This window comes from Eriocheir sinensis, chromosome 2, assembly GCF_024679095.1.
Source record: "Eriocheir sinensis breed Jianghai 21 chromosome 2, ASM2467909v1, whole genome shotgun sequence".
In the NCBI taxonomy this organism is placed as follows: Eukaryota; Metazoa; Arthropoda; class Malacostraca; order Decapoda; family Varunidae; genus Eriocheir; species Eriocheir sinensis.
This window is the reverse complement of record NC_066510.1, coordinates 23,644,335-23,653,206: the sequence shown is the minus strand read 5'-3', so window position 1 is coordinate 23,653,206 and position 8,872 is coordinate 23,644,335. Positions and strand designations below refer to the sequence as shown.

The window sequence follows — 8,872 nt, the reverse complement described above, 5'->3', positions numbered from 1 at the left end:
GGTAAAGTTTGGCCCTTTATCTAAGCACTTATTTTAATAATTTTGCTTCATAAATGCTGTTGGAGGATAAATAACAGTTTTTACCGCCGGTCGCCCAAGTTAGAAACACATAAGGTCATTTGGTAAGCGTTTGCAACATCAATACATCGCTTTTACCGGGCGACAGCAACTTTGCGCCGAGTATTGCGGGAAATAAGGCCTCACTTTCTTAGCTCGCTTGCTTTTAGGCGGAAATATGTTGCCTAATATCTTGGCTCGGGCAGCAGCGCGGCAGATTAGTAAATATAAACTTTTCCAGCTCTAAATCTCGCGTTTTTGTAACGAAGTTTAATTTAAGGCGACGAGGATTTTACAACACTTACAGTCGGATATAAGGCGCCGTAACTTAAGCAAGAGTTATTTCCTCCGCATTTTTTTCTTACCTCATGTTGAAGTTTAATCATCAAGTTTATTTTTTCCCTTCCGTGCAGGACGCTCCGTGTGTCTGGGCCTCGTACATCTGGCAGCGCGGGCCAATACGAGTCCGGGCGGGCGCAAAAGTTGGCTACAATATGACCGAATATACGATTTTTGTCCCTCTTTTAATGAGTCGCGTCGAGTTTAATGCGTCTTCTCTTCTCGGCGTGGGTAAAAAGGGCTTTCACGATGCGCTTGGCTTGAGCAAGAAGTGTGGCGCGAGGAAGGGAGCGAGGGGCGGCGGGAGGAGGGGGGCGCCACCCCAGGTACACTGAGACCCTTTTAACAGGATGTCTTCTTGGGGGACACAGCTGCGTCTGGGGTGTGTTTACGTCCAGCAAGGCGGACAAGAACCCTGCAGGTCCACTCGTACACATGTCACCCCGCGCCCACACCTCGCTGGGGCCAAAAAGCAACGAAGGAAGGCGAGTAAGCGGGGTCAGCAGGTATTAAAGTTCCCGGCGACCACCACGAGTCAGGATATTATGCCCGCGCGAGGCTTGACGCGGCTGGATATTAAACTATTCAAAAGTCTTAAATGTATGGTGGATGCATTTTTCGGCTGGGCTTAGGTATCGCCCAGCGCCCAGGGATATTACTTGGTGGCGAGTGGAGGTAAGAAAAACTTGGGGGAAGAAAGAGGAGGAGGAGGAGAGGCAGCAGAAGGAGGAGGAGAAGGAAATGGAAGGGGAAGAAGGGTAACAGTTGCTGGAGGAGGAGGAGGAGGAGGAGGAGGAAGGGGAGTGGGGGAGCAAGATGAGTAGGGGAAATGAGGGAAGGAGGAGGAGGAGGAGGAAGAGGAGTAACGTGACTTGGAAGAGGCGAAGAAAGAAGAGAAAAGGGGCGATGATGAGAGAGAAGAGAACAAAGTGTGGAGCGGAGATGGTGAAAAGGGCGAGGAGAAAGAGGAGGAGTAAGGCGAGGAGGACGCGGAAGAAGGAAGAGAAGAAGAAGAAGAAGAAGAAGAAGAAGAAGAAGAAGAAAATTAATGAAAAAGGTGAAGGTTGGTGGAAGTGCAAAATGTGATAAAAGGGTGAAGAATACAAGCTGCAGAGTGAGAAAGAGGAGGAGGAGGAGGAGGAGAAGGAGGAGGAGGAGTAGGAGGAGGAGTGCAATTTCGTTCAAGGATAGCAGCTAGTAGTGAGGATCAGGAGTTTTCCGTTCGGAGCTACAATACAGCGAGGCCAGACGAATGTCGCTCTTACCTCAACGAGTCGATTACTTAGCGTCGCCGCGCCGTAAAAGCCGCGGCGCTGACGAGGGAAGAAACGGATGACATTAGATTGTTCTGAGATGCTTCTTTCATTGTTTACAGACTTGTTTACGTCGCCTGAAGGATTGATGCAGGCGGGGGCACAGACGACGCGGAGAGAGAGAGAGAGAGAGAGAGAGAGAGAGAGAGAGAGAGAGAGAGACGGAAAAAACATTGCGAGGAGAGATAATGCCGTTCATTTGCCTTCAACGGAGACGCTGACGCGAGGCATTTCAGGGATCAAGAGTTTTCGGCGACGCAGCGTGCCGGCTGAAAGACAGGCGGGCGGAACGGCGGTGATCTAACCTTAAAAGAAGGGAAACAAATGCCTCGTTACTTTTCCCTACAAAATGGGACGTGGGCGGGGCGGCGGCTGAGGCGGCGGCGGTGCTGGTGGTGTTGTCGTCGTCGCCGCCCTTGTCGTCGTCCCATCCACCGCCCTCAAGCTAAACGACATCAAAAGACGCCACTCAGAAAAGAGGTGTGGACTTAAGTAGCAAACTTTGTCAATGTCCGGGGCTCGCCATATTAAAGCCGTCGGGTAAATGCTTACGACATTAGTATTTTTTCTCGGGTTAAAGTTTGGACCAGAGAAGTGGGCTTAAGAACAGAGCAACGAGCGTGGAGTGGGTTGGATTTGTGGAGGGGTGGAGGGGGAGTGAGGGAGGGGGGAGGAGGTTAATGTTTATGCGTGTGTGTGTGCGTGGTAAAAGCGTTGATGTTTGTGTCACTCATATTCATCGTCCTGGACTCGTCTTCGGAAATGGGGAATGCTGATTGATGCACGCAATAGTGTCGTGCGTGAGGGTGATCGCGTGTATGATGACTCCGCCGAGGTGATTGTGTGTGTGTGTGTGTGTGTGTGTGTGTGTGTGTGTGTGTGTGTGTGTGTGTGTGAATGGATTAATGTATGATTTATGTATGGATGCATGGATGGACGGCAGAATGTTCATTGCAGTAGCTTAGGCTCTAAAATCTTTCTATTTGTTTATGTATCTTTTGCTGGTGGCAATCTCTCTCTCTCTCTCTCTCTCTCTCTCTCTCTCTTTCTTTCTTCACTCAGCGTCAAGAAATGAGAGAGAAACTGCAGCCCATTAGTAGTCCCCTTCCCTCCCTCCCTTCGGCAAAACCTATATAAGCTCTTTTTTCCTCCAAGAAAAAGGGGAAGTGAAGGGAGGGACGCCGGGAAGGGGGGTTGGGGGAAGGCGTGGCCGGGGGAGCTTCGCCGAGGGGTTGTGCTCCGAGGGTCACTAGTTTGATGACGTCATAAACTGCACGCTCAAGAGGGCACTAAAGTAATGGCAGAGTCATCTTACGTCTGTGTTTTCCCTTCTCTAAGAACGTTTTTTGTCCCTTTGTTGATTACCATGGACGTACCTGTATTCATATGCTAATTACTTACGCTCTCTCTCTCTCTCTCTCTCTCTCTCTCTCTCTCTCTCTCTCTCTCTCTCTCTCTCTCTCTCTCTCTCTCTCTCTCTCTCTCTCTCTCTCTCTCTCTCTCTCGTTGTTAGATACACTGATGTTTAGAATAATGGACAGATCAATGGATAGACAGGTAGAGACTGGGATAGGCGTAACACTTGTGCGTGGTTCAAACATTTACTTGACACTTATTGGACCTATCTTTCCTTGTGATTGCCTGAACGTGTGTGTGTGTGTGTGTGTGTGTGTGTGTGTGTGTGTGTGTAGAAAGATTTATAGTTAGATAGATAGATAATAACATTCATATATACATACATCCATACATACGTACATACATACAGACAGACAGACACACATTCATGCTCATCTAAGTGTAAAATAATATTGATAAATCTACTGTTCATTTTTCCCGGGCTGCGCTGGCAACACCATCGTTCAGCCAATCAGGGAGGGGGAAAGGGTGTTGCCATAAGTCGCTGCCAGAAGTATTGCATTTTTTCCCACCTTCCCCTTCCTTGCCCTCATCTGGGACGACGACTTAAAATTACTTTCTTTGCTGTTTGCCTTAATAAACAAACAACGTCCCCATCTGTACCCGCCGCCCCGCCTGGCTGACTTAGCGTTAGTCTAATCACATTTTTTACTTGCTTGTCCGTAATTGGCAATATATTTTTTTATCTTATCCAGCAGTTCGATGATTACAGAACCAAATAATTGGCGTTTTTTCCTAGAAATTCTCAGTTTTATTGTACGTGGTGCATGATCCAATACACCCTATTTCTTTTTTTTCCTCGGGTATATTATTATTATTTTACTATTTCTTTATACTTTTGTTTAATTATTTTTTCAATATATACAGGGTATCGAAGGGCTACTAAAATATGGTTCGAATACTGGAGCAAGTAACAGCAAAGGTGAGAGGCAGGCCAAGAAAAGGAAGGGTTGTCTGTAGCTATGTATACTTGATGGGAAGAGGAAGGCTGAGTGTTGAAGTCTACGGAAGAAGGACGCAGGGAATGAAGTGCACAGCGCCTGAAACCTTGCACGGCACGGGGAGACAATCTCACCCTCGACTGTAAATGACTAAAGGGGAGAATATGGAGACTCAAGAGAGTGTGAGAATTTCAGGCTCGTATCATGAAAACTATATTGGAGCCGAAAGCATGAACGTCTTGTCGCAGGAGTTATACAGCAAAGAGCCATAAATCGAAGCGAATTTAAGGAATATTTATGGCAGTAAGACCAGGCAATGTATGGCACTTTGGCAGCAGGAGTCAGGCACTGAGAGTTGGGAGGCGCAGGAGGTAGTCAGCCAGGGATCCCAGCTGCAGGAAAGCCGCGCCACATTTATAGCGGCCGCCCACCGTCCCGGCCAATACAGTAAATCTCAGTAACTTAGAGCACCGTTTCGGAATCTTCGCTAAATCAGGGTTTTCTTGCAGCCTCCCAGCGGCGCCAGGCCATCGCGCCGCTCCTCCTGGCGGCTCCTCGCGGCTGTTATGAATGGCAGCCTCCGGTGTTTTCCTTCAGCCGACAGATACTTTATTACGCGAATCTTAAACGCTCCAATATTCGTGTCGGAGAGACGACATGCAGCGTAATAAATTATGAAGATATTGTCTGCTCGGTGGCTCGGGAAAGAAGGAAAGGGAGGCGTGTTGTCCTGGGGAGCAAAAATGGATATTAATGCGCAAGACAACATTACAATGATTGATGCAGAAGCACTCCATCAAATCCCTTTTTCTGGGTCGTAATGTATGTTCGCGGGCAAGTTTAAAGCGATACAAATTAGTCACAGAGGAGTCTGTCCTGTTCAGGAATTGATTCTACCTTTTTTCGTCTGTTTTCAAATACCCGGCTCCCGTCTGAGGGATATTAGCATAGTGTTGTAATTAATAATTATAACGAGGAGGTAACTTTTCAGATTTATATGTGGACAAAAAGAAGCTACACGCGTGAGGCGTCTTTGTAGAGGAAATAAATTTGTTTGAGTATGTACAGGGCCGTTCCTCGCCGCGTCCATCTCGAGGGGAGACGCTGACGTATGGTGTTAGGAGCCATGATTACGAGTTTAATTTACGGTAGCCATTGGTATTGAGACTTCATCTTGGCTTTTTGCTGTCTCGAGGTGTGTGTGTGTGTGTGTGTGTGTGTGTGTGTGTGTGTGCACGCGCCTATATAGACGCCCATAGATGCCTCGTCGGAGGGTGAAAGAGAATGAAGATGAAGAAGAGCATGACTGCAAAAAATAAACTAAAAAAAGTTACCGAGAAGACAAGTGATGATTAAAAAGGAGAAATAAGGAGAAAGGAAAACGGTAGGAAGGCAGGAGGAGAAGGAGGGTGTAAGGAAGACTGGGTAGGCAGGTAGGTAGATAGGATGGCATGGTAGGCTGGTAGGTAGGCAGGCAAGGGAAGGAAGGAGAGTAGACGAGAGGAGGGAGGGATGGGATGGGATCGGGAGGGGGGGGGTGTTACTTGTCCATAGGAAGTGGGAAGCCGGATGACGTGTGGGGACTATTCCAGCGGGGAAGGACGCTAAACACGGGTATTTTTGGGCCGGGAATGAATGCCTCAACACAAAGGGAGGCGATGGGCGCGGCGGAAACGGCCTCTGCATTGAAGTTACGAGTCGGCGAGGCGGGAAGGTGAGAATAATGAGTGGGGAGTGATGAGCGATTGCAAGACCTTTATATAATTCATTCTGTTTCATTCATTCATTCATTCATTCTCTCTCTCTCTCTCTCTCTCTCTCTCTCTCTCTCTCTCTTATTTTTTTGTTTTGGAAATGAATACATATGCCACATCGAGCTGGTTGAGAAGAATTGTGGCTTAGAGACAAGTGGAGATGGAGAGATGGAGGAAGGAGGAGGAAGGAAAGGAGGAAGAAGGGAAGGAGAGATGGAGGAGTGAGGGTGGGATGGTCAGGAAGGATGGTCAGAGTTAAATTTCGTCAGAGGGTTTAAATCGGCTTATCTCTATCCGTGGTTGTGTCTGAATGTGTGTGTGTGTGTGTGTGTGTGTGTGTGTGTGTGTGTGTGTGTGTGTGTGTGTGCTGATGAACTGAAGAAATGAGGCTAGAATATGAAATTGATGAATGCACGCTTACTCCATCCTTCCTTCCTACCTCCCTCCCTCCTGCTTTCCTCCCCCTGTTCTCTTTCCCTTCCCTCCCCCTCCCCGCCCCCTGCCCAATCAGATTCAGAAGAGAACCGTCAACAGTGAAGAAAACGGGAGTCAAATAAAGCGGGGGCAGCTGGAAGCACAAAATACACAGGAGGAATGCAAATACAGGAGAGACTAAAGTAAGAAAGTCAGCAAGCAAGCAGGTAACGAGAAGACGATGATGACTCGGCCACTATATCGAGTAATGAAGAAGAAACAAGGAAACAAGCAAGCAAGCAATCAAGCAATCAATCGAGCTGACTGGACCACACACCTGTACACACATATACACACGCACACACACACACACGCACACGCACACTACACGCACGCACACACGCACTCAAAACACCCCCAAAAGAAAGCCTAAACTAAATAAATAGCAAGCAGGACACCCCACACCGCCTACCTTTCCGCGTATGGCCGCCTGCAACGTCAAAGTGCACCATAAACAACACCGTAAAATGCCCGAGCAAGCAATCAAGAGCGAGGCGTGTATGCATGACCCAAACAAGGCGGAGAGGAGAGGGTAGGGCAGGGCCGGGCGAGGGGGGAAAGGGAGGAAGGAGGTTGGGAAAAGGGGGGCTGCGTGGAGGATGGAAAAAAAAGGGGGAACAAACCTAAAAACTTGGATGAGGAAGAAAAAAAATAATGCGACGAGGCATAACCTGCTCACTTCTCCTCGCCCTCCAAGAACGACTCTTCAAACTGCACGTAGGAATCTGGCGGTGCAAGTTTACGGCCGGCCTGAAGCCATTCCAGTTAAGTGTGGCGGCCAAGTTTTACGATGCCAATGGCCCTCTCTGAAGCTCCTTTTACCGCGGCACTCTTCAGCAGGAGGGCCATATTTTGTGGAGGTAATGGCCCTCCCCCGGAAATAAGGCCCCATTCCCCGCAGCCGTGCCTCGCCCCCCCACAATAGCAGAAGTCCGCCGCCCTTCTTAACGGAATGGCTCTTTTTTTCCTCTCCCTCCCTCCCGCTGTCCCTCCTCCTCTCCGCCCAAGACAATCATCACGCAACTGTGTGAGGGTCTGGGGTCCGTTTCTCCCTTTCAAGTAATTACCGCCGCCTCCTTATCTATCTCGCTTCGTAGCCTCAGAACAATGCACGTATTTTAATCCCAAGATTCATTTAACGACGCCAAGGAAGCCATATTTTACGTAAGTGTGTTTTACTTCGACTAACTGCCATTTTGTGAGCCTTATATATGACCATCACTTCGCCAGCCTTCTGAGAAAGGTGCCGCATACGCCATCTCTTGAGGCAGCGGACTACTAACTTAGAGACATTACCTCCCTCAAGAAATCGAACAAGGCAACACAAGACGGGACGGAGACACCCCAGGGGGCTCGTTCAAGGAAAAATCTGCCCATCTCCACACTTTAAATATGGGGAAAAGCATGCTTAGATATATCTAGATCTACATGTAGTGATTACTCTTGCTCATTGAGTATTGGAAAACCAAGATTCAACGAAGCAGCTAAACGCGCTGAGAGAAAACGTTACTCCACGGTCAGAGAAACCGGGACTGTGCTAGCCTTTTAGGGCCAACCCATCTAAAGTGGAGGGACTCGTCTCGTTGTCATTTTATGGCGGCTTATGACGTGCTGATAACATTGTTTGCCGTATGCACATGGCCTTGTCTTTAAGTGTATAAAACTGTATGGTATTGAGAACTGACTTCAACGTGTTATGTTACTCTCCGTCTTGTTTTACCATCACAGAGGGAGCACAACACTCACGAACCGCCGCACAGAGCAACACTTTCCAACATGCGAAGTCTGGTGTTCCGTCATGTAAGGTGAGAATGAGAGAGAAAAAATTATCTCTCCTCACGAATGCAAATGTACTTCTTCCTATAGACACAGCACACACCACACGTCCACAACCGTCAGTCGTAATCGCTTGCATTTGCATGACTCAACTCGCAACAGTGGGAGGAGAGCACTCGAGGCTCCGCTGGTGCCGATGGAGGAGCCGGGCTGGGTACTTACCTCAAGGTCCTGCCCGTCTGCAGTCTTACACCTTAGTGGCCCCAATGCAGTTCTTCTCATGTGCTAACCTGGCATGGGAGCCGCCGAGGGGTACGTGGGTATGAAAGGCGTAGGGGGAGGGGAGTGGTGGGTACAGTTGCAACCAGGCCTGCATATCACAGTGGCGTTGATAATTGTTGTGATATCTGTGGAGGGATGACACTCAGGGGGGCGACCCACACGACTTAGTTCACCGCCGCCGCTGGGGTATGCTCGGCATTCATTTTACCTCCGTCAGTGGTGCTTTATTAATGATCCATTGCTACCATACTCTTTACTGCTGATGATATGTGTTTATTGGAAGCAAATGATAAACCCATTTGCTTCATATACATTATAGAACTTTATCTGGGCTCACAAAATGCATCCGAAGCATTCTGGAACGTTCACTCTGCATTCTGCAACAACTGCATTTACCTGCAACAATGTCTGATACCGCATTTGCAAATGAAGAAAGGCGGAAAATAGGGTGCTGGGTAGGGCAAGGGCGGCTGGAGGGACGCAAAAAACCCTTGGGCGTGGGTCCTGGGTCGGGGCACTG

The 8,872-nt window shown here is 48.5% G+C and overlaps 1 long non-coding RNA gene across 1 annotated transcript in view; it reads right to left on the bottom strand.

The window, feature by feature from the left end:
- The window catches only part of LOC126998014 (uncharacterized), a 49,373-nt gene extending 40,922 nt beyond the window's left edge, over positions 1-8,451 (bottom strand). The window contains exon 1 of the long non-coding RNA XR_007752599.1: positions 8,293-8,451. This is a non-coding gene — a long non-coding RNA (uncharacterized LOC126998014). The remainder of the gene's footprint in view (positions 1-8,292) is intronic.
- Positions 8,452-8,872: the final 421 nt, after the last annotated feature.